General features: G+C 46.0%; 1 protein-coding gene across 1 annotated transcript in view; it reads left to right on the forward strand.

The window, feature by feature from the left end:
• The first annotated feature begins 15,510 nt into the window (after positions 1–15,510).
• LOC146203515 (glycosyltransferase 25 family member-like) overlaps positions 15,511–22,901 on the forward strand; it is a 127,288-nt gene continuing 119,897 nt past the window's right edge. The window contains exon 1 of the mRNA XM_084588820.1: positions 15,511–15,616. The gene's annotated coding sequence lies outside the window, so the exon portion shown is untranslated. The remainder of the gene's footprint in view (positions 15,617–22,901) is intronic.

Below are 22,901 nucleotides of genomic sequence, written 5' to 3' on the forward strand. Positions count from 1 at the left end.
CCGAATGGCTTGCCTAAAAGGTTTCTAATATATTTTGAGTGTCCGCTCATGCCGGGGCTAATTACGCGATGTCATCCCAACCACGGTGCCGTAGCCCGTGACTCACACTGCACACCGCGTTCGCGCCACAACTTTTGTATCTGTAAAGCCTATAACGCCACAATAATCAAACGCAGGCATAAAATGAGAACCGCAATAAATGAGGCGAGCAGTCAGCCTAAAGATCAGCTGCGTCGCGGCCGAACGAGCGGTTGATATGCCAATGGATGGCGACGCGTGCACCGTATCGCTTTTACATAGACATTTTTTTTTTTTTTTGTAGCGAGAGCTGCACTACGCTAGTCAGCAGCGCATTTTGCCGTGTGTAAGACAGGCCACTAGTGCACATGCGCGTAAACCGGAGAGGAGCAACAGGTGCCCTGCGCATGACATCAGGCCTCGCGGACTCCACTGCCGACGCAGCAGAGACGCCCGAACAAACAGAAAAACGTCTTGCTTAGCGGAGACGCCAAGATGCAGAGCGCAGTAGTGGTAGTAGTAATAGTAGTAGCAGTAGCAGTAGCAGTAGCAGTAGCAGTAGCAGTAGCAGTAGTAGTAGTAGTAGTAGTAGTAGTAGTAGTAGTAGTAGTAGTAGTAGTAGTAGTAGTAGTAGTAGTAGTAGTAGTAGTAGTAGTAGTAGTAATAATAATAATAATAATAATAATAATAATAATAATAATAATAATAATAATAATAATAATAATAATAATCACAACAAATTGGTTCACTGGAAAGGAAAGGCGCAGTATCTGTCACACTTGCTCTGCGGCCACCTGAACCGCGCTGTAATGAAAAGGAGGAAGGTGTGAGAGAAAGTGAAAACATAGAAGGAAGCCGTAGTGGAGGACTACGGAGTAATTTCAACCACCTGGGGATCTTTAACGTGCACTGACATCGCACAGCACACGGACGTCTTTCCGTTTCGCCTCCATCGAAACGCAGCCGCCGGCAGAGAGTAAAAAGAGAATGAGTGTGAGAAGGCGAAGAGAGCCGAGGAGACGCCCGAACAGAGAGAGGAACGGCTTGCCAAACGGTGGTGCCAGACTGCCGAGCGTAATAGACGGAGCATAGCCGCCGAGATGGGGCCTATGGAAGACTTCAGTCAACAGGAATCAACAGAAGAGGATCTTAACGCATGTCATATGACTGATCACTCCATTCGAGTTTCCGAAAGTGCATCTGCTCCCAGTACATTTGAAGGAGACTTTGTGAACAATCCGTTTGGACACGTGTCTAGTGTGTGCGAGAGGCTGCGGCACCAAATGGACCTGACACCGGTGAGTAATCCAATGTATGGGACTTTGCGTTTGGAGACTCTGCCAAATCGAAATACTGTATTGAAAAAATAGACCGCTGCATATAGACCGCTGCATGTTACTTAACAGATCATCGGGCAGTCTTCGTCGCTGTCTAGCAAAATGACTAAAAAATGTGTATACCCAATGTCTCTCATTGGTAAGCATACATGACCACAAGCAGCTCAGCCAGGGAAACGTGCTACCTATCGCCATACGTATATCCTGACATAGGATATGTCAGGATATACGTAAGCCATTGCCACTTGCTTTTATTTATTTTTTTTTACACTCGCCGCAAACTATCATCTCCGACAGCACATGATTACTCCTACAAGCTAGCGATTAACTCGAATAAAGTACGAGTTTATGCTTGTTTTACATGTGCTTAAAAAAACTTGATAGAGGCCTGATAAAATAAGTTTTTCTTCGTTTCAAAAACTGATATTGCGTCGTTTTGTTTACGACTTCGAACTCCCCTTAGGTACCGCACTACTGCGGTCATTGAAAAGTTAATTTCTTTGCTTTTGTTAATCGCCTGTATAATTAGAAGAGTCTTTCAGCAAATCTGTATCCGCTGCGCATAACAGTTAATCGTGCAAAGATGATTTTTTTTTTTTTTTGCTTTCTCGAACCCACAGTTTTAAGGAATTTTTTCAAATTTTTCGCTGAAATATCTGGTATGTGTGTCGTGTGGTCTTTCACTAAGGTGGCACTACGACTGAATGCTGATAAGTATTCGTGTAATGAGAGAGGACCTCAGGCCGCTAGCGCTAAGGTGGAGCTTAAACGTATACCTGGCTTTTTTTTTTGTTTTTGCTGAGCGTTTGAAATTATTCCATGCTCAGTTGTCTTTTCTAAGCCTTGCGCGATACTTCAGTGCACACTGTGCAGGTAGGACATACAGCTGGCGCCCATTATGTGTGTGTAATGATTACATGTTCATTTAACTGAAATGAGGCAATCAAGTGTTTTATTTCCATTTTTAAGAAGAAATTCGCGAAATTAAAGGCCGTCAAGGTGAAATGGGGGTGAGTTATTTTAAAATTTCTCAATTGGCAAGCGCTTGAAGTATCAAACGTCCCTATCGCGCATCTCAAATCGTTACCTGGCTTTCACGTTTTTGTAAATGGCGTAGCTAGAATTTTTGTTATATTGGCGACAAGGCTAAGAGCAGTAACGCCTCTTTATAAATACGAAATGCGTAAAAGTGAAAATCGGTAAGCTTACAGATGCATATTTTTAAAGCGAAAGCTTTTAAGGGCTTATCGATGTCGCCAGCAAAAGTGTCACGCTTTTGCGGCTGCTCTGATTACTTGAAAACTACATTAATGAACCCTGTCTCCCATCGGGGAATCGAACCTCCAATCATTAGATCCCCAGCCCAACGCTTTACCACTGCGCCACTCTACGTTTTTTTTTTTTCCTCTTTATTTCCTGTTAACAATGAAAATTACAGTGGGATCGGGAAACGCTCTTCATAATTCCTTTTGTCTGCAGTGAGAATGATAGCGAGACTCCGCGCGAGTGACAGATACTGCGCCTTTCCTGTACACGATTTATAGAACGTCGGTGAACTTTCATGCGTTCAATGAAATGCTGGTTGTGTTCGACAATTGGCGCAAGATGTACCGTCACGACAGGTCATGACGTCACAAGGTGATTGTGGTGTCCGGCTTATCGCCGCAGTCGCTAATGCGCATGCGCGCCAGAACGAATAAAAGGCGTGCACCGCAACCTGCTCGCGGGCACATCTCGACCAGCCACGCACAAACGCTCATGTGGCAATAAACGTCGCTTCGCCCCTGGGAGCTTTTCTGCTCCTTCACATGAACCACGCAACACAATAATTGGCGACGAGGATGTGGTTGTTGTTGCCGGAGCGTTCGAAACGCACTTTGGACTTGCGCGTTCCTCTCACGTGCGTTCCGCTGCAGCGGATACACTTGGGAGTGCAATCCTGCGCTTCTTTGGTGGATTGAAGACTGCGTTCTTAGTTTGGAAGGCAAGTGTTTTCAAAAGTTACCCGGTAAAGAAGACTGTCCTTTTCGCAGTGTGCGGAGCCGGTGTTTGTCATGACTGAGGCCGAGGCTGCAGTGACGCACTTTGCTGGGCGACTGGGCCGGTTGGAACCCTTTGACGGCTCCACCAGCGATTGGGCGGCGGTTATATGTTTGTGCAGATTGCGTTTAGTGCCGTTCGTATGCCGATTTCCTGAGGCCCAGGCTGCAGTGACGCACTTTGCTAGGCGACTGGGCCAGTTGGAACCCTTTGACGGCTCCACCAGCGATTGGGCGGCGGTTATATGTTTGTGCAGATTGCGTTCAGTGCCGTTCGTATGCCGATTTCCTGAGGCCGAGGCTGCAGTGACGCACTTTGCTAGGCGACTGGGCCAGTTGGAACCCTTTGACGGCTCCACCAGCGATTGGGCGGCGGTTATATGTTTGTGCAGATTGCGTTCAGTGCCGTTCGCATGCCGATTTCCTGAGGTCGAGGCTGCAGTGACGCACTTTGCTAGGCGACTGGGCCAGTTGGAACCCTTTGAGGGCTCCACCAGCGATTGGGCGGCAGTTATATGTTTGTGCAGATTGCGTTCAGTGCCGTTCGTATGCCGATTTCCTGTGACAGCCGTGTTGAATAAAGAGGATGTATAATGCCTCACGTCACTTATTACAAGGTTTAAACGTCTCATACGTCATTCCCCGCTAGACCGTGGAAGAGCTTGTTGAATATACTTGCATTGTTTCTGTGCTAGCTCCTACCACTGATTCAGCATCGAACCCAATCAGGAGACTTCCGTTGCATAGCATTTGTTTCTATTGGGCGCCTGTGCTATTCGATTCAGGCGAGTCGATTCTGAGGTTGGCTGTTTGCTTGTGTCTTCAAAGTTAACTGGCTCTTTGCCTTACGTGATCATTGGCTGTTCTTGGCGCAGAGTGCCTCATATACCTTTCCCTTAATACTGTGGAATGGAATTGTCTTGGCGCATGTTAAGAACTGTCGATATGGGGATTGGCTAGCGCCACTAATTTCAGCTTTGGCCTTCAGTTCAGTTCAGTCGTGTCCGACTTTCCCAACATCAGATCTTTCTCCAGCGATTCCTTTCTTCTCATCAGATGACCAAAGTAGCTGAGCTTTAACTTTAGAATTTAACCCTCCAATGAGCAGTCAGGGTTTGTGGTCGACAAGATCGACTGAATTGATCTTCTGGCGCTTTGGCCTTATCTCCAGGTTATTTGGATACTGTGGAGATTTGTTTCGCTCCTCACCAGCGTATTGCTCCCGCGCTGCAGCATGTGGCCACATTTAGGCGCTATACGTTCGAGACGTCGCTAGAAGCTTACCCACCATCACTGCACTCGGTTGACCCGAGTAGTTCTAGCGTCACAAGCGATCGCAAAGGCTGACTGCGCCTGCCTCGCACCTGCCATGTGATATGCGGGTAAGGAAGCCTCGTGAACGCATGGGCTCAGATGGCGCAGTGATGGCGCTCGAAGTTGCTGGAATTCAATGGCATAAGACAGGTTAGAACAGAGAGAGTCTAAACCTAACTACATGCAGGAAAAATGGGTGTGTCGTTGATGCTAATAAGATGCTAATTGAGCGAGCGTCAGCGCACTAAAACAAAGCAATTCGCTGACCTCTTCACAAAAAGGCAAGTATTCCGGGCCATTTCTCGTGGGAGGTCGTTTATTGCATGACGTCTGAAACCATGATCTGCAAGCAGTGCTCCATGTTTTGATTGGCGTTTTTGTCACTAGCTATATAGGGGCGCTTACTTTTTACAGATAAGATGTTCTTTTCGCATGTGTCACATATGTAGGGCGGTGCCATCTATACCGCGATTTTGCGCTATGTCTGAGCTCGGTGTTAAGTCATAGCTTATTTCCGTGTGTTTTCGTCGTTGATAACGGAGAATTTTTTCCTCTGTGGACCATTTCAGCGGACGCGCGCAGGCGATTTCATTTGTGGCGGCTCCCCGCTAAGGGAAAATTGCTCTTGTGGGATCTACTTCCATGGACGATTAACGTCAAGGAAGGCGACCGCATTCTTTCGCAGCGTTCAAATTTGTCGCCACTACCGTTGGCCAATACCATGCGATAGTGCAGTAAAGGAGCATTATACTACCTGCCGAGTGGACATTATGAATGCTTGCAGGCAGCTAAAACCGCTGAAATCTCTGCGCAGTGCTTCGAGCTGCGAATGAGAAAGTTCAGTTTTGTCATTGTAGCGCCGTTATTGTGACCTTAAAAGGGGGTGTCACCAAGCTGTAGTGTAGGTCCCGGCATAGCGAGGGGAGTTAGGCATCTGCCCTTTGAAGGGAGTTCCTAATATGATTCGTTTCTTAAGGCAGATTTCCAGACCGTTCCAGTCTTGTAGTTCGGCGCGGGTGCAGCAGAAGATGATGACAGAAGGAGAATACGTTTACAGCATATATATACAAAAACTAATATCTGCACACGAACTGAACTTGCGAAGAGAAAAAACGTTGCGGTGCTTTACTCATCGACCTTTCCCTATGTTAGAACCTAAGCGTTGCAACGTTAAACGTTAAAAGACAAGGAGCTCTGCTCACACTGGATTGGGCGGACCTGGATTAGGATCAGTACTGCCGTCTCATCGTTTGAGTGGCAATTTTATACCGGGAGATAAATAGGGTGTCATTTCGACCGCCCAGCGCAGGGGCGGGCGTTTGTCCCCTTTCCATGCGGAGTGGGCTAGCTCACTAGACCCGCACCGTACTTCGGACTCCTTCACATGTCTATTGCGAACAATGCATGCAATTCGCAGCACAGTGACGAAGGTTTGCCTCCTTCCCTTTGCGGTCTAGCCCTCGAAGCTGTCCTTTCCAATCTGTGGTCACTGGGCGCCGCCAATTGTTTGCTGGACGGTTTGTGCACTCGACGCTAGCGCTACGAAAGCTGCAGCGGAACAGATTTACAGCAGTCAAGAAAGGAGGCGAAATACATTCTCGGCCTATGCCACAAGTCGCGACGCCACTGCCACACAAGCACCCATCAGAGCCCGCATCCAGGCGACGTTCCAAAGATAATTACTGCAGTCACTTTGTCGGGCTGCTGCTAAAGGACGTCAGTGCGCTCCGAAGGCGTCTCCACACTGGCGTCGGCTTACAAACAACTCCGGCCACTTCAGTTATGCCCCTCGACGTTTGCGGTCAGCCTCCCGTAGGGTGCAAGCGCTCCGCACCTCAACAAATAAAGAAAAGACAACGGAGCCCTGGAATGTGCAGCAACCTAACAGATGCCATGATGTTACGGTGTAAATTAAAATAATCTTACCTCATAATGTACAGATTCAGTACCCGAATACTCAGGAAACTAATATCTATCATTTTAATGTCGCATTGAAATTCGGAATAAACAAACCGAAGTGCCACCTCGACGAATCGCTGTCATTATCCGCTTAATACACCACGTAGCCACTTCTTCGAAAAATATGACTTTTTTTTTTAAGTCCACAACGTTCTTTTTTTTTTTTTTCTTCCATACTTGCTCACCATATTTTATTGTGTCTCGCGCCCTGTCTACTGCGCCCTTCTGTAAAAATGAACGCTCTCTTCGCATCGCCGATGGTTTGCTTTTAGCTTTTGTCACTAGTCCGCTCCAAAGCTATTTGCAATATTTAGGAGGAAATGGTAACTACGGACGAGTGGAAATTTCGTCAGGTTTCCAAGTGGCAATTCTCTGCCGTAATAGCACTGAGTGTAATAATGGAGATAAACTCCACTCTATACTAAAAACGTATTTAGTGCAATTCCCTGCCAGCAGTATTCATGTACCAAAAGAATTATATATAACCCCCCCCCCCCCCCCCCCTCCCCGCTCCCGGAGAAATTTCCATCGGATTCACCAACCATGTTTTTCAGCGACGGGCTACATTCAAGTGAGCGCATGCACTGATAAAAAAAAATATTGAATTTTAGCTAAAATTTTCTACAAGTTTCTACCAAAACGATTGTGGAATCAACTGCTTTATACAGCAACCTTTCCATTGTGCTGAAAAAAAAAAAAAATGGGAATGGGAGGGGATCATTTAAGCTCAGTACATCAACCGCCTCAAAAGGCTCCTCCGGGCTTATTTCCGCACTCCTGTCAATACTTTTCGTTACTGCGGATTTGCTGTGCCTCTGAAAAAAATTACATGCTTCCGTTGTCCAGAAGAAGAGAAATGGAGCAATGCGTTCGTTTGCTTGTCTTCGCGAAAAGGAACAATATAGGCACTTCACACAGCTACTCTCATGTAGTTGATGACTGCGTGCGTGGGCTTCGCCCATTTGCCTGGTTTTCTCTGCACTGGCATATTGCCGATGGTAAGGTAAAGCATCAGGGGTGAAGAAGCTGCACCGCCAATGAGGAATGTTTCGTGTCTTCTCTGAAGAGACGCTGAAATGATTTGGATTGTAAATGTATGTCGTAGAATAATATTTCTTTTAGAAGGGGGGGGCGAAGGGCTACGGAGCTGTCGTACCACACAGACACCCGAAATCAAAAGCAAAAAAAAAAAAAAAATTAACTCGGAGTGTGAGCAGCGCTCGAGAGACCGTTTGAGATTGGCACCTTTATATAAATGCTTATCGTGCATTTTACTTAGACCGATTTTTTCTCTACAAGTAGCCGCACTTGACACCATATTCGCCTGCTCTAAGCTGGCAACATTCATTAAAGATGTTTGCTGTTCCGGGCCCCATAATATGCAAAAAAGAAAAAAGGAAAAAAAACCCTAATAAAGGAGGTGCGGGCACAAAATTTCACGCACAAATTAGGTGCAGCGTTTGTTCAGAGTGTATTTCATTATTTAATATAGAAGAAGCTTAATTTTCAGTATTTGCTCTCGAGCAGCTTCGGTACTTCCCTCTCCATAGAAATCAACATGATGTGAAGTTCCATCCGAGCAGAACAAATAGCTCAACGTGTATGTGTTTGTCTGTTAATCGGTGACGCGAAACCCGAAAGTCTACTTGCGGGCCGTTATTCGACGCCCACCGTATTCTCGCGTCGGGGCTTTCTGATCGCGAACGTTCTAAAACGAGTAGGAAGCCCATCGCGCAGATAGGAGCCCTGCGGTGGCCTTAGCAGAGAGGAAAGCAGATCGTTAAATATTGTGTTCTAATTAATCAGTCACGCCGATTTCTGGCGTTCTAAGTTCACGATTACTAAGCATGTAAGTCTTTAAAAACGAAAAGAAAGAGACTGCCAAAGGCTGCTTTTTTTTTTTTTTTTTTCATCATTTGTGTGGATGTGCCCGAGTTGCACCCAGGCTACAAAGGGTTCTTAAATAACTGTGACCTCTTAGAGCGCTTTAAAGCGCGCTGAAATCCTGAGGACCGTTTTGGCACTTTCATCCACGGAAGAGCAGACATTGCGGCCAGGATGAAACACTCGCGCTCTCCGGCTCCGCAGAAGGAAACTGTAAAGCTGGATTACCCCGAATCAAAAAAAAAAAAAAAAAAAAAAAAAATCTGAAATTGTAAGCGGGGTATGCCTGCGTGGCGTTGAAGCGTCGAAGGTACAGTCTTTGTCAAAAGTGTATAGCCCAGGGGGTCTGCTTCTGAGCCATTTCGTGCGGCTTGTAAGGCATTTGCAGGGCTTCCAATCTCTTGGTGGTAAGAAGATGTTTTGTCCTACTCTCACCCGGGAAGGACTTCCACTAATGCTAAATCAGCGCCACTACACGGCTCGGAAGCAGACCCCCTGGGCTCCACACTTTCAACAAAGGCTGTACGAGGTTGCTGGCGATAGGGCACCAGCTAGAGACGCACTTTTTCATGCAGTTGATGCAGTAACTGCATGAAAAAAAAAAAAAAAAAAGTGGTAGCGGCGTAGCGGTAGAACATCCGCCTCGCATGCAAGAGGACCGGGGTTCAAATCCCGGTGCCGCGCAATTCTCCACCGGATGACAAAAAAAAAAAAAAAAAAAATCCGCGTGTCGATGGAATTGCATATACAGGTTTGGGGTGCGACCTGATGCCGGTGAACACCTCCGGCAACGCACTCCCTCACCAGAACAGGAGTTGGCCACCCTGGTGCAGTAATTGGCCACAACCTCCTATGATAAGCTCCATAAAACCCCGGCCCTCAGTCACCAGCGGCTGCGGAACAACTGACCACGGCGGCGGTCAGACCTGTGACGCAGCAGGGGGTGCTAAGAAAGCCTGGCTCCGCTGGACAGGCCGCCATTGGAAACTGACCCTGGCAACGTTTAATGCTAGAACCCTAGCTAGTGAAGCTAGTTTAGCAGTGCTGTTAGAGGAACTAGAGGGCATGAAATGGGATGTCATAGGGCTTAGTGAGGTTAGGAGGCCGAATGAGGCATATACTGTACTGAAGGATGGGCATGTACTGTGTTATCGAGGTTTACCAGAAAGGCGACAACTAGGAGTAGGTTTCCTTGTCAATAAGTATATAGCGGGTAATATAGATGAATTCTATAGTATTAATGAGAGGGTTGCAGGCATCGTAATTAGGCTTAATAAGCGGTATAAACTGAAGGTTGTACAGGCCTATGCACCTACATGTAGTTATGATGACCAGGCAGTTGAAAGCTTCTATGAAGATGTAGAATCGGCAATGCGAAAAGTAAAGACGCAGTATACTGTACTAATGGGCGACTTCAATGCCAAGGTAGGGAAAAAACAGGCAGGAGGCAAGGCAGTAGGTGACTATGGCATTGGTTCTAGGAATAGCAGGGGGGAGTTACTAGTTGAGTTTGCAGAGCGCAATAACTTACGAATCATGAATACCTTCTTCAGCAAACGGAAGAACCGAAAATGGACATGGAAAAGTCCTAACGGAGAGACTAAAAATGAAATCGACTTCATAATGTGTTCAACCCCCGCCATTGTGCAGGATGTAGAGGTAATCGGGAAAGTTCGATGTAGTGACCACAGGATGGTGAGGTCCCGAATTAGCCTAAATCTGAAGAAGGAACGCAATAGATTAGTAAGAAAGAAACCCATCAACGAATTAGCGGTGAGGGGGAGGGCAGAAGAGTTCAGGATCTCGATACAGAATAGGTATTCAGCTCTAACTGAGGATGGCGACATTACCCTAGAGGCAAGGAACAATAATTTCAGAGATATCATTACTGAGTGCGCGGTAGAAGTAGGCGGTAGGATAGTTAGAGAGGATACCGGTAAGCTGTCTAAGGAGACAAAAGATTTGATTAAGAAACGGCAGAGTATGAAAGCTTCCAATCCAACAGACCAGATCGAATTGGCCGAGATATCAAAGCTAATCAATAAGCGCAAGGTGGCCGATATAAGGAAGTATAACATGGAGAAAATTGAGCATGCTGTAAAGAACGGGGGAAGCCTTAAAGCGGTAAAGAAGAAATTGGGCATAGGCAAAAACCAGATGTATGCGATAAGGGACAAGGCGGGCAACGTCATCACTAATATGGACAAGATAGTCAAAGTAGCCGAGGAGTTCTATACAGATCTCTACAGTAGCCAAAGTAGTCAGGACCGTAATGAGATTGGCGGTGGGGAAAAACAGTCAGATGTTCCACCAGTGACGAAGGACGAGGTCAAGAAAGCACTAGAAACTATGAAAAGGGGGAAATCAGCTGGAGAGGATCAGATAACTACAGATTTGCTGAAGGACGGGGGGGATATCGTGCTAGAAAAACTGGCCACCCTGTATACGCAGTGCCTGGTGTCATCGACGGTACCGGAAGCATGGAAGAATGCAAACATTATCCTCATTCACAAGAAAGGGGACTCTAAGGACCTTAAAAATTACAGACCAATCAGCTTACTGTCTGTTACGTATAAGGCATTTACTAAGGTAATCGCTAATAGAATCAGGACAACCTTAGACTGCAATCAAGCAAAGGATCAAGCAGGGTTTCGGAAACGGTACTCTACTATCGATCATATCCATACCATCAATCAGGTGATAGAAAAATGCGCGGAATATAACCAGCCCTTATACATAGCATTCATTGATTACGAAAAAGCATTTGACTCAGTTGAAACCTCGGCGGTGATGCACGCATTGCGAAATCAGGGGGTAGACGAGCCATACGTGAAAGTGCTGGAAGATATATATAGTGGCTGCACAGCAACCATAGTTCTGCATAAAGAAAGTAACAAAATTTCCATAAAGAAAGGTGTTAGGCAAGGAGACACAATCTCCCCAGTACTATTCACAGCTTGTTTAGAGGAAGTATTCAGAGACTTGGAATGGGAGCAGTTAGGGATAAGGCTAGATGGAGAATACCTCAGTAATCTGCGATTTGCTGATGACATTGCCTTGCTAAGCAACTCGGGAGATGAACTGCAAATAATGATTGATGACCTAGACAGGAAAAGTAGAAAGGTAGGCTTGAAAATCAATATGCAGAAGACTAAGGTAATGTTCAACAGCCTCGGGAAGGAACAGGAGTTTACATTAGGTAGCGAAATACTGGAAGTAGTAGGCGAATATATCTACTTAGGACAGGTAGTAACCGCAGATCCGGACCATGAAAAGGAAATAACAAGAAGAATAAGATTGGGATGGAGCGCATTTGGCAAGCACTCGCAGATTATGACTAGCAGCTTACCGGTATCGCTCAAGAGGAAAGTATACAACAGTTGCATCTTGCCTGCACTCACCTATGGGGCTGAAACGTGGAGGCTAACCAAGAGAGTTCTACTTAAGTTGAGGACAACCCAGAGGGCTATGGAACGAAAAATGGTAGGGGTAACATTAAGAGATAGAAAGCGTGCAGAGTGGGTCAGAGAAATAACTCAAGTTAACGACATTCTAGTGGAAATTAAGAAGAAGAAATGGACATGGGCAGGACATGTAGTGCGAAGAGAGGATAACCGATGGTCGCTGAGGGTAACAAACTGGATTCCAAGGGAAGGAAAGCGTAGCAGGGGGCGGCAGAAAGTTAGGTGGGCGGATGAGATTAAGAAGTTCGCAGGGGTCAAGTGGATGCAGCTAGCACAGAACCGGGTTAAGTGGAGAGATATGGGAGAGGCCTTCGCCCTGCAGTGGGTATAATCAGGCTGATGATGATGATGATGATGATGATGCAGTAACCATGCATGCGTCTCCTTGTGAGTCTGTGCTATGCCCGAAGTCCGTACTTACGATGGGAGGCCAATTCAGCATCGGTCGATCCAGGCAGCACGAGCCGTCCGGTTCGGCCCGTTTGTGTTGTATCTGAAGATTTGACAACCTGTTTGGTACCAGTTCGTTTGTCCTATAAGGCGAGCATCAACAAGGATTGAAATTCACGAGAGCGAAGTGTCGGACTAGTTTGTGTTGCATATCTAAAGAACAGCGCTGGAAACGAGACGAAACACGAAGAACGAAGAAACACAGACGCAAGCGCTTCGTGTTTCGTCTCCTTCCCAGCGCTGTTCTTTAGATAAGGATTGAAACTCTGGTCGTCGGGGCTAGCGGCCTCGGCTCGTAGGTGAGTGGTATAGTCCGCACTTCACGTTAGATGCCTTGAAAGTTCGGACGGCGATATGAGTTATCAGAAGATACCTAGTTCAGGTATGCCAGCACACTTTCTGTGACTTGGTTGTCGGAGTCAGCTTTTATTCATGCTGCCCGCCTTGAATTGGCGAAGTGATAAAGCGTCCAAGACTGCGAAAGAAAAGAAGAAAACAGCCATTTGGTTCTGCGCTTCGATGAACGCACGGCCGAATCTATCCATTTACTAGGGTCCCTAGAAATATTGCTAGTCTGCCGTCCGCCGGCCGCGGCGGGGGCTGCCGCTGAATGATCGCCGCGGTGGCGCTGCGGTGAACCGGAGTGCGCCACTGCTGACGGAGCAGACGACGCGCGCGCCCGTGCGCTTCGAAATGCATTCGCTGCATGCTCACTGTCAGGTGCCTTGTACATGCGATACCGCTCTTTAGTCTTTGATTTCAGTTTAGTCGTAATATTGAATTCGCAGCCGAGTTGCTGGCATAACCACGGATGCGACTTTTTTTTTTTTTCGTGAGCGAAGTTTTGTGCGCATGCCCCTGAGCCGATGTAGAAACGAAGCTGCTTTTTATACCCTATTATCCTGCTGAAGCTACCGCCGTGCCGTATTGTAATGAAGACTTCTGAGGATTTTGTGCAAACAGTTGCGCTTGCATGGAGAACTTTACTATACGCACATTCTAGGCTCCAAGGACCATGTGTGCGAGCAACAGAGCGCTGTCGCCGGCGTTTTCATTCACGCTATAGTTTCATCTTAACTTCTTCGGACGTTTAGCTAAGTTGTAACACGTATGTAGAACTAGAAACTTTCGGATGCATGCACAATTAAAGCAAGCAAGATGGGAACCCGAACCCTTCAAATCGCACCGCGCTTCAGGCAAACTGCTGATATGCATTCTTTGGTACTTAGGAAGCCTAGTAGCCACTCATCAGAATATGCCATCACTTTTGTTGACTTCCGTTTTGCAACCTCTAAAATATATTTTAACAGCCAGCTGTTAGTTGAGAGGAAGGGCACTAACACTTCTTTCAAACTCTGTCCTTGAAGGTGTTCATTTTCATTTTTCATTTCACCGAGAGCTTTTACCAGCTTTGCCACCTTGGCCTTCGTACGACAAACTGCTCGAGACATAGAAATCTGTTTCTTAATTTTTTCTTCTTCTTGACAGGGTGTTCTGAGTTAACTTTCGCAAGTACTTGCAGGCTATATGCATGTTGCATCAGAAATAATGGTACAGTTCGTCGCAAATTAAGCAACGCCCATTGTAGGTGGGAAAGGTCTTGGTAATAGCTAGCTTCAATCCGCTGCCAGGACACAAGCTGAGTTTCGCAATGTCCTGAATAAGATTAATTACCTCTTCTGTCGACTTTACAGCTATCTCCTTGACTTTGTTTCCTCGAATGCACATAGCATTCATGGCAGCTTCACCACTGCGATGGAACAGAACTCGCCAATGGCAATTGCCTCCGGAGATTCGTCCTCGCTTGAGTGGCACTATGCGAATGTTCATTGTTCAACATCAGAAAGATCGGCATTTCCCCAGTGGCGGTGGCATATGCAGCTTTCTGCATTCCTGGAGCAGACTCGTGTCACACGATCCACCACCGCTGTATTCTTCAACTGGCTCCACTGATGCTTCAGGATCAGTGCGCTTTTTTTTTCTCTGCAGGTTTCCCTGCTGACTGTTTTAGCTCGTACAAGTTGCGCTCCTTTCTCTTGAGAGGCAGGGGTTTCAACAAGTATTTTGGAGTGTCAGGAAACAGCGTTGAGATGGCATCCTTCGTGAGTTGCGTAACATTCCGTGGAATCTCAATTACCTTTACCTGTCTTAAAACTTCGCTCAATAAAGCAGGGTTTGAAGTGTCGCTCACAAACGTCGACACTAGCTTATTCGTGTTACAGTAATGTGAGGGCAACCCCGATCCGAATCATCCGATATTTATATATACCAATATTTATATCAACGTCCAGGATTTTTTGTCTGCAACTGACAAAATAATGAGGAAGATATTCACCACTTGTGGGTTTGCCCGCCACTGAAGCCGGCCTTTCACAGAGCAACCCATCTTCGTACATATTGCTTGCACGCAAGGGCCTTATCATCGTTCTCTCTTGAATTTTATTAGAACACAGCCAGTCTATTTTCTTTCATTTATTAAGCCTTTTAATTTTCGTTTTGCATATTCCTTTATGCCCTAGCTGAGACAATAAACAATGTTATTGCATTTGCAGCCGCGCTTGATGCTGCGCTCCCACTCTTGCCTCTTCCCTGCGTCTTTCGGTGTCCTGAAGAGAGAACACTCCACCTTGCACGAGCGCTACCCGGTCTTGTACCCGGACAAGAAACACGTGCTATCACGCTTACCCCGTTTTCTGGACATGACGCGATCACATATCCATAAAAAAGGCACACTTGCACACATGCTAGCTAATTTGCGCGCATTCCGGCTCGCGAGCGAAAAAAAGTGCACGTGGTGCACGAGCCTTGTCACGGCACCAACGGATCAGCGCGGCGCAGATTCGCAGTACGGTACGACCGCCACAGCACCACGTACACAACGCGACCACGCTCCGAATGCGTACAGCGCCCCCTGCGCTTTCATCCGGGAAGCGGCCAACCGGTTCCATAGGGAACCCCGCTCGGACGGCAGACTAGCAAATACTTCTAGGGACTCTACCATTTACTCCGTCGTGCGAGGAAAGCAGGAAGCCCAGGTACACCTACAACCGGCGTAACGACCTGTCGCTTCCCCGTGTCCGCAGTCGCACTGTAGGCGACCTTGTCGGATTCTGGAAAGCAGAACAACAGCAGTCCGCAAATTCCCCATCAGGTATTTCTTTTTATTTTTTTTTTTTGCTCATTTCGCGGGCTTTCCTTGAGACGGAAAAAAAAAAAAAAAGAGTATTCATGAGAGATATCGGGCAGGAAACAATTTAATGCGTTGCTTCTGACGTTGCTATCCAACTTTTCATATCGCACTTAAGGGTTCAAGGCCAATATTGAAAAAAATTATTATTTAAATATGTATAGTCTTCAACTTACTTATGGGAAAAATAAATAAAAAATAGCCCAAGTTACTGTAGGCTAGTCCCAATATAATGCATCGTGTTCAATTCGCGCCTGAAGTGCCTTTCATTTTTGATATCCTTGCTCAAGTCACCTCGGACAGCCTGGAGGAGGAAGATTAGGAGGAAAGGCAGGGAGATTAACCGGTAAAGGAACTGTTTTGCTACCCTGCACTGGGGGAGAGGGGTAGATGGGTGTAAAAGTTGTGGGTGAGAGAGGGATGGGTGATGACAGTACAGTTACATCACAGACATGTCACATCGCATCACTTCACAGTCGTATCAAGTAACATAAAAAATCATAGCCTTTCGATCAGTCCTGTGCTTTTCATAAAGCGAAGCAGTGCCTGGAAGGCCTTCACCGCAGACGATCGCCGTGGCCAGGGACCTAGGATCTTAATTTCAGTTAGTGGGCGTCCATCTACACGCTCCAGCGCACGGCATAGGCACTGTCTTTCCTCGCTGTATATGGGGCACTCACAAAGAATGTGGCCTATAATCTCTTCGCATCCGCAGTTTGTGCATGCAGGGCTATTTGCCATACATATCACAAAAGAATAAGAGTTTGTAAATGCTACACCAACCCACAGGCGGCACAACAAAGTTTCTTCACATCGGGGTAGGCCAGGTGAAAGCCGGAGCTTCAGGTCAGGGTCCAGGAATTTTAAGCGGCAGTTAGCAAATTGGTCAGAATTCCACAAGGAGAGCGTGTGTTCGGACAGCCTGTTTGTGTAAATCTCATCTGTATGCAGCACAAATCTATATATAAAAAAAAGAACTATCCTGCATGACATTTTCTTTTTTTTTTTTACTTGGTTCAAGCAAATTCCTGTTCATATGCAAATCATCACACAGTCGGTATATAGGTTGCTAAGCAATCTACGTGCGGAACGTAATCTGGCTTATAAATCATCATCTCATAATTTTGAGTGTAAACAAAAAAATGACGGAATCAAAGATCAGTTACACGCAATCTTCGTAATTAAGTTTATCTGTTATACAATCGGTGCTAAGGAAATTTGATTCCTGCCGCAGTCTAGGCAGTGGTTTGTTCACGACTGCTTTCAGATGTTAGCTGGCAGTTATTATGCAAATAAGATTTCTGGGAAGCAAGGTTTTTTTGTCATTAGCTGAAGCGATGTATTTGTTCCGTGGGTCGAAACTGCTCGCCTTAGCAAATGCCACCAAATAATTCGAACTGTATCGATAGACGAAGTGCAGCGGCAGCAGCATGAAAAAACTAAGTGTCGCTGAAGTTCTGACGTTAGCTATAGGCTGATAATATTTCATTGCCGTTTTGGTCCTGATCGCTTGTTTTTTTTTTTTTTTTTTTTTTTTTTTTTCGCGCTCTTCAGAAGAGTCCTATTTTAGGACTGTTTTTGTTTAATTTCAGTGGCTCCATTTTTTGGCCTTACCTTCGATTTGCCACCCAAAAGTGGGCACACGCGTGTTGGTTCGCCCCAGCGTGTGTGGACATACGCACATAGGCGACTTTTCTGATCGGCGACGTACCTCGGGGAAAAAAAAAAAAAAAAAAAATTGCACGCTTTTTCTTTCGCAACGTAGATTAGTTGTGATGCCCGATGCGGGTGTACGACTTTTATGGATTTTCTTTTCCGCTTTGATTTCAAATGTACACTGTGACATTGTGCGCACTTCCAAGTTATTCGGTTGACTATTGTACTCCATCTGTCCATGCAGTGTTCTGTATTTCATTCGCTCAACACGATTGCCTGTTGTGTGTGCGTGTGTGTGTGTGGGGGGGGGGGGGGGTAGAGGTGTCGTCTTCAGCCCAAGCTTTCTCTGTCCTCGGTATGTGTAAGCAATGAGCGCACCCAAACACTTTGGTCCCCATTCGACGCTGTGCTCATCAACAGGAGAATAATACTTGGAGCGCAGATCCGTCAAGGCGGCGTGTCCCTTGGGAAGAGTCTCGGCACGCTCGTCTAATGGGCTCTGTTTTCCAAGGCCAGCTGCTAACAGCGTCTGAGCCGGATGATTGTGCGGTAAATGAAAGAGAATGGCGCCGCTGATGGGCTTGGCAAGGAGCGGCCGCTTCTAGCTTTACCGAAACCGCACAATTCCTCTTGAGCAGGGAGGGCAGGGCGTTCAGGCGCTTAGGTGCATTGTGATGGCCCTTCTAGCGGTTTCCTGGCGAGGCGTGTGAGCAGCTAGCAAAACGCTTTCTCTTACGGAGAAAGTTGCACGGAAAACGCTCCTTCATCCGGAGTAATTGAGCGTGGTAGCCTCAAGCTCCAAAGGGAGAAATTATGCGGCGAGACACGCTTTTAAGATAGCCTGCATGCATACTTTCGAACTCTACTTCTTTTGCAGTAATGGCATTCAAAATTGCCTACACGTCTGTGATGCTTCCATCTTGAAGAAGAATGAAAGGCAATTGAGGCGTTCTTCGTAACAAGGAAATCTCGCGATGCACTTTTCTTCTTAGTTCCTTAAGAAGCTCCCCTTAGTTGCCAAAGGAAAGAAAATAGTGTCGCCGCAAAGTAGCAGTCCCCTGAAGCTATTTTTCGGGGCTCGTCTTCTGACTTTATGGGGACTAATCGAAGCAGAAGGAAGGTATAAGCAAGTGGGACGCGACATCTTTCTTACGCAGCAAACTTCTGACCAGCTCCACGACCTCTGTTATCGTTTTTTTTTTTTTTCTGACCGCTCATCCAGCACGTTGAATGGATGGTGCTTTGCAAAAAACTTGCAATTTGGAGAGTGTGTCGCGGTTGCTCTAACTTGTCGGCTGTAGTGTGATGCCGTGGTGATATCGGCTTGTTTATCCCAGAAACCTCAATGCAGTGCTGCTCTTCGGAATGAGCCGGCGGTTACTCGCTCTTTAATAACAGCTTCCGTGGGTTGGCTCTCAGTGCCAGTAAAAATGTGACCTGGGCTCGCAGAATACCTCATAGACTGCAGCATTTCTCTTGAGTGGTTGAACTGAATGAATGAAACTTTGATATTCTGTTTTGGAGGAGTATATCGCTTTTTTTTTTAAGAAGGTTGTTTGCTGGGCTAGTTGGTATAGCATCATAACTTTTGGAAGCGCAGAGGCAGACATGCACGAGACAAGTGAACTTGACAAAAGCTTCCCGTCCACTTCTCTCGTATATGTCTGCCTCTGCGCTTCCAAAAGTTATGATGCTATTGACCTTTTATTGGGCCCAAAAACTATTTATGTCCATAATCGCATTTGTTTGATGTTGTTCGCGTTCCCTAGAGGATACGCAGGCACGAATGCATAAGCAGGAATATACTTGATATAAAATTTAAGCGCACAACCATGCAGACAAGAACCGTGAAAGAGACGAGAGACAAACTAGCGCTGAGCGTTCTTTTGTCTCTTGTCTCTTTTACCTTCCTTGTCTGGTTGTGCGCTTCAATTATGATGTCTCACCAACACGCCCAGACAGCCACTTTGAGGAAGATACTGCTTCCCCTAACTGCGTGCAGCATTTTACTGACGTCATTTTCAAGTTGTCACCTTAATATGACATACCCTTGCGCCTGCTTCATGAAAAGCATACGCACAAGGTCTCACGGGCTGTTCATGCATTTTGAGTCTTACTAGTTTGATGCCACGGTAGCACTGCTGATTGGGACGCATATTGGCTTGTTTGATCATCTCTGTGCTAAGGTGGTTCTCCCTTCGCGTCTTAGGAACAGCAGTCGTTAGAGCGCGTGTTGCGGTGTGTCACTTATCCCATACAAAAATTTCCTATGGTCAGCTATAGAAAATTCTGTGTATGGTCGGCTATAGAAATTTGGCCCAAATATCTATAATGGCTTCTATGGTCGTCTTTAGGTTTTTCTATAGTCTGTTCTATAGAAGTATTTAACCTGTTCTATGGACTTATGGCTCCCTATTTACTGCAGTCTTTAGCATTTTTTATGGTCAGATATAAACTTTTATGGTCAGCTATAGAAAATTCTTTGTATGGTCGGCCACAGATATTTGGCCCAAAAAGCTATAGCCTGCTATAGAAGACTATAACCTATGGACTAATTCTGGTGTCCTAATGTAAGTATTTGCAGTCTTTAGCATTTTCTATGGTCAGCTATAGAAAATTCGCGCGCGCGCGCACGTGTATGTATGCGCGTGCGTGCGTGTGTTTGTGTATGCGCAAGTGTGTATGTGCATGTGTGTCATGCTCTATATCTTCGGTTTTATTTTCAATTCGATGAATAAATGACTGAAAATTGGCCAGCAGTCCCCACGACTAAAACCATCATGGGTCGGAGGTACTCACTGCAGGCGTACTTCCATGCGGCGACAGTGCTCCCACCAGTTATACCAAGATTGTGACGTAATCCTTTTGTCGTACAGCGTTGTAGTTGATGACATACGGTTTCTCGTTGCATACAGCACACAACTCTTAATCAAGCTAGAGTACATGTCGCGCGAGGGATTCTAACCGACGATATATGTACTTTCATATAAGGGTGCACGCCTACTGGTCTATAGCTTTTGGTATATACAATATTCTACAGCCAGCTAAAACAGGTTATATGACTTGCGGTCTGTAGCTTTAGAAGCATTGACATTTCTATAAACGGCTAAATATAACTGTATGTCTACTAGTCTTAGCTTCGAGAGCATGCACTTTTCTATAGCCAGTTAAAGGCAGCTTATATGACTTGCAGTCTGTAGCTTTAGAGGCATTGACATTTCTATGGACAGCTAAAGATAACTGAATGACTAGTAATTTATAGCTCCAAGAGCATAACCTTATCTATAGCTTGCTAAAATTGATTCTATGGGTCGCAGTCTGTAGCTTTAGAGCCATTCAAATTTCTATAGACAGCTAAAGATAACTCTATGACTAAAAGACTATAGCTTCATGGAAATATAGTTTTCTATAGTTAGCTAAAGAGATTTTGTATGGTCCAGAAGCTATAGACAAAGTGGTATAGAATTTTCTATAGCTGCCAATAAATATTTCAATGGCACTTAATAGCCGACTATAAAAGTCCATAGATAGACATAGCTGACCATAAACCTTTCCATTGAAGTACATAGACCATTTTTGTATGGGATATACGAGTTCTATAAGAGGAGCGTCTATTACGGGTATGGTTAACTTATTTCCGACAATTTTTCGTCCTCATATACAGAGAAGTTGTCCATTTAAAGTGATGCCGTCGTATAACTATCGGTTTGTCACACACGTGCTGTGTACATGGGTTTCCACGTTTTCACGTTTTGAATGCCACGTTTCATGCACGTGGCATTCACGCAAACCTTACCTGTGAACACTAACACAATATTAGTTCGTAACACAGGCGTTGCAGCTGTAGTAATCGCTGTTAGTCTCGACGTCACCTCTCTCCTCAATACCCGAGCAAGTAGTCGGGCGATCGAAAGCGTACATTCCCCTTTTACAATTTGCCAACAAAACAGAGCAGCTTGAGTTGCAGGCTCCTGCTTTTTGATGTCTAATACGTGTCTGCCAGCGTCGAAATATAACGACCTTGAACTGATCATAGGTTCGCCGCGAAGCTCGCTCTGCGCTTGCGCAAAAGAGCGGCTACAGCAGCTACGATGACGAACAGTTTAAATATAGCTGCTTCGTTCATGCCAGCCTTTATATCCGCAGCCTGTATGTTGGGAGACTTAGCTACAATTGTTTCCCGTGTGTCTCGGCGTATGCTGATGCGTGCGCGTACCGGTATTCACGCCTGCCGCTGCATTGTGTGCATTCAACGTTGGCGAACCAACTAGCAGCAGCGATGTTCTTCTGCCAAGCCGTCTAGATCATTAAATCAACACACATAAAATGCAAACCGATGCACATGGACGCAAATATAGAAGGTGTCGATGCTAACTTTAGCCGAGGGTTAAAAAATTAGATATGGTTTAGCTTATGGTTAAACCTGAAGTTACGCGAGAGCAATCTGCATGGCTACGCTTAGGTTCGGCTTGAAAGCGAAGACATGGCTTTTACATACAGTAGTGTACTGTATGGTTTTCGCTTTATTTATGCCATAGCGGAAAACTTCACGTATCACACCCTTTGGTTTTTTGGGTTTAACATCTCAAAGCAACTCAGGCTATGAGAGACGCCGTAGTGAAGGACTCAGAAAATTTCGACCACCTGGGGTTCTTTAACGTGCACTGTCATCGCACAGCACACGGGCGCCTTTGCTTTTGGCCTCCACCGAAAAGCGGCCGCCTAGGCAGGTATTCGATCCCGCATCCTTGGGAACAGTAGTCGAGCGCCGTAACCACTGCGCCACCCCAGCGGGGTGGCGCAGTGGTTACGGCGCTCGACTTTCCCTCTCGTCTTTGATCATTCTGATTTGGGTGTAGAAGACTTCTAGTGGTATGACATTGTCAACTCCGAGGCACACCGCCGTCACAACATTCGAACGAACCTTCTGTCCTAGCAACTCGCTGTTGTCGTTCGCCTCTACCTTCTTTCCTTCTGCTTTTTATTTTCTTCTGGTCTTCTCCTTGCTTCGATCTTCGGACAGGCACGATGAAATAGCGAGACTGTGGCCAATGTAGCTCTCGCTGCAAAAATAAAACTTATGGTAGGCCGGAGAAACCACTTATATACAGCTGCCAGCCATCTGACGCACCACAGCCAAGTTCTTATTTTGCAATCAATTAATTAGTGATATATATATATATTTTTTTTTCTAATTTAATAACCATTGCCTTTAGGCAATAATTGGGATTTGCAAATTTGGAGAGCACCTTCTGAAACCCCTATTCAATTTATTTGAGGCTTTCTTTAGAAAGCCTCACGTGTATTATGTTTCTAAGCTCAGTTGTGGTTTGAGCGAACGAAATCAGCTGCGGCCGTGACCCGATGGTCCCGTTGCAGCAGCAGGAAGAAATGTTGGCGATGGTTCGAGCGAGCTCGAGCGAGCCCGTCGCCACCGCGATTTTGGCCAGACCTGCGCACCGCAGCAGCCTACATCACGACAGGCGGATGACGATCAAGAACCGGCAAATGAAGGTGCAGCGCTAATTTTAGTCGAGTGACATGATGTTATCTCGCCCCTTTACGCAAGCATGTATGCGCAGATTCAGTGGCT

The sequence above is a fragment of the Amblyomma maculatum genome, chromosome 1, assembly GCF_055883805.1.
Source record: "Amblyomma maculatum isolate TAMU_Amacu chromosome 1, ASM5588380v1, whole genome shotgun sequence".
In the NCBI taxonomy this organism is placed as follows: domain Eukaryota; kingdom Metazoa; phylum Arthropoda; class Arachnida; order Ixodida; family Ixodidae; genus Amblyomma; species Amblyomma maculatum.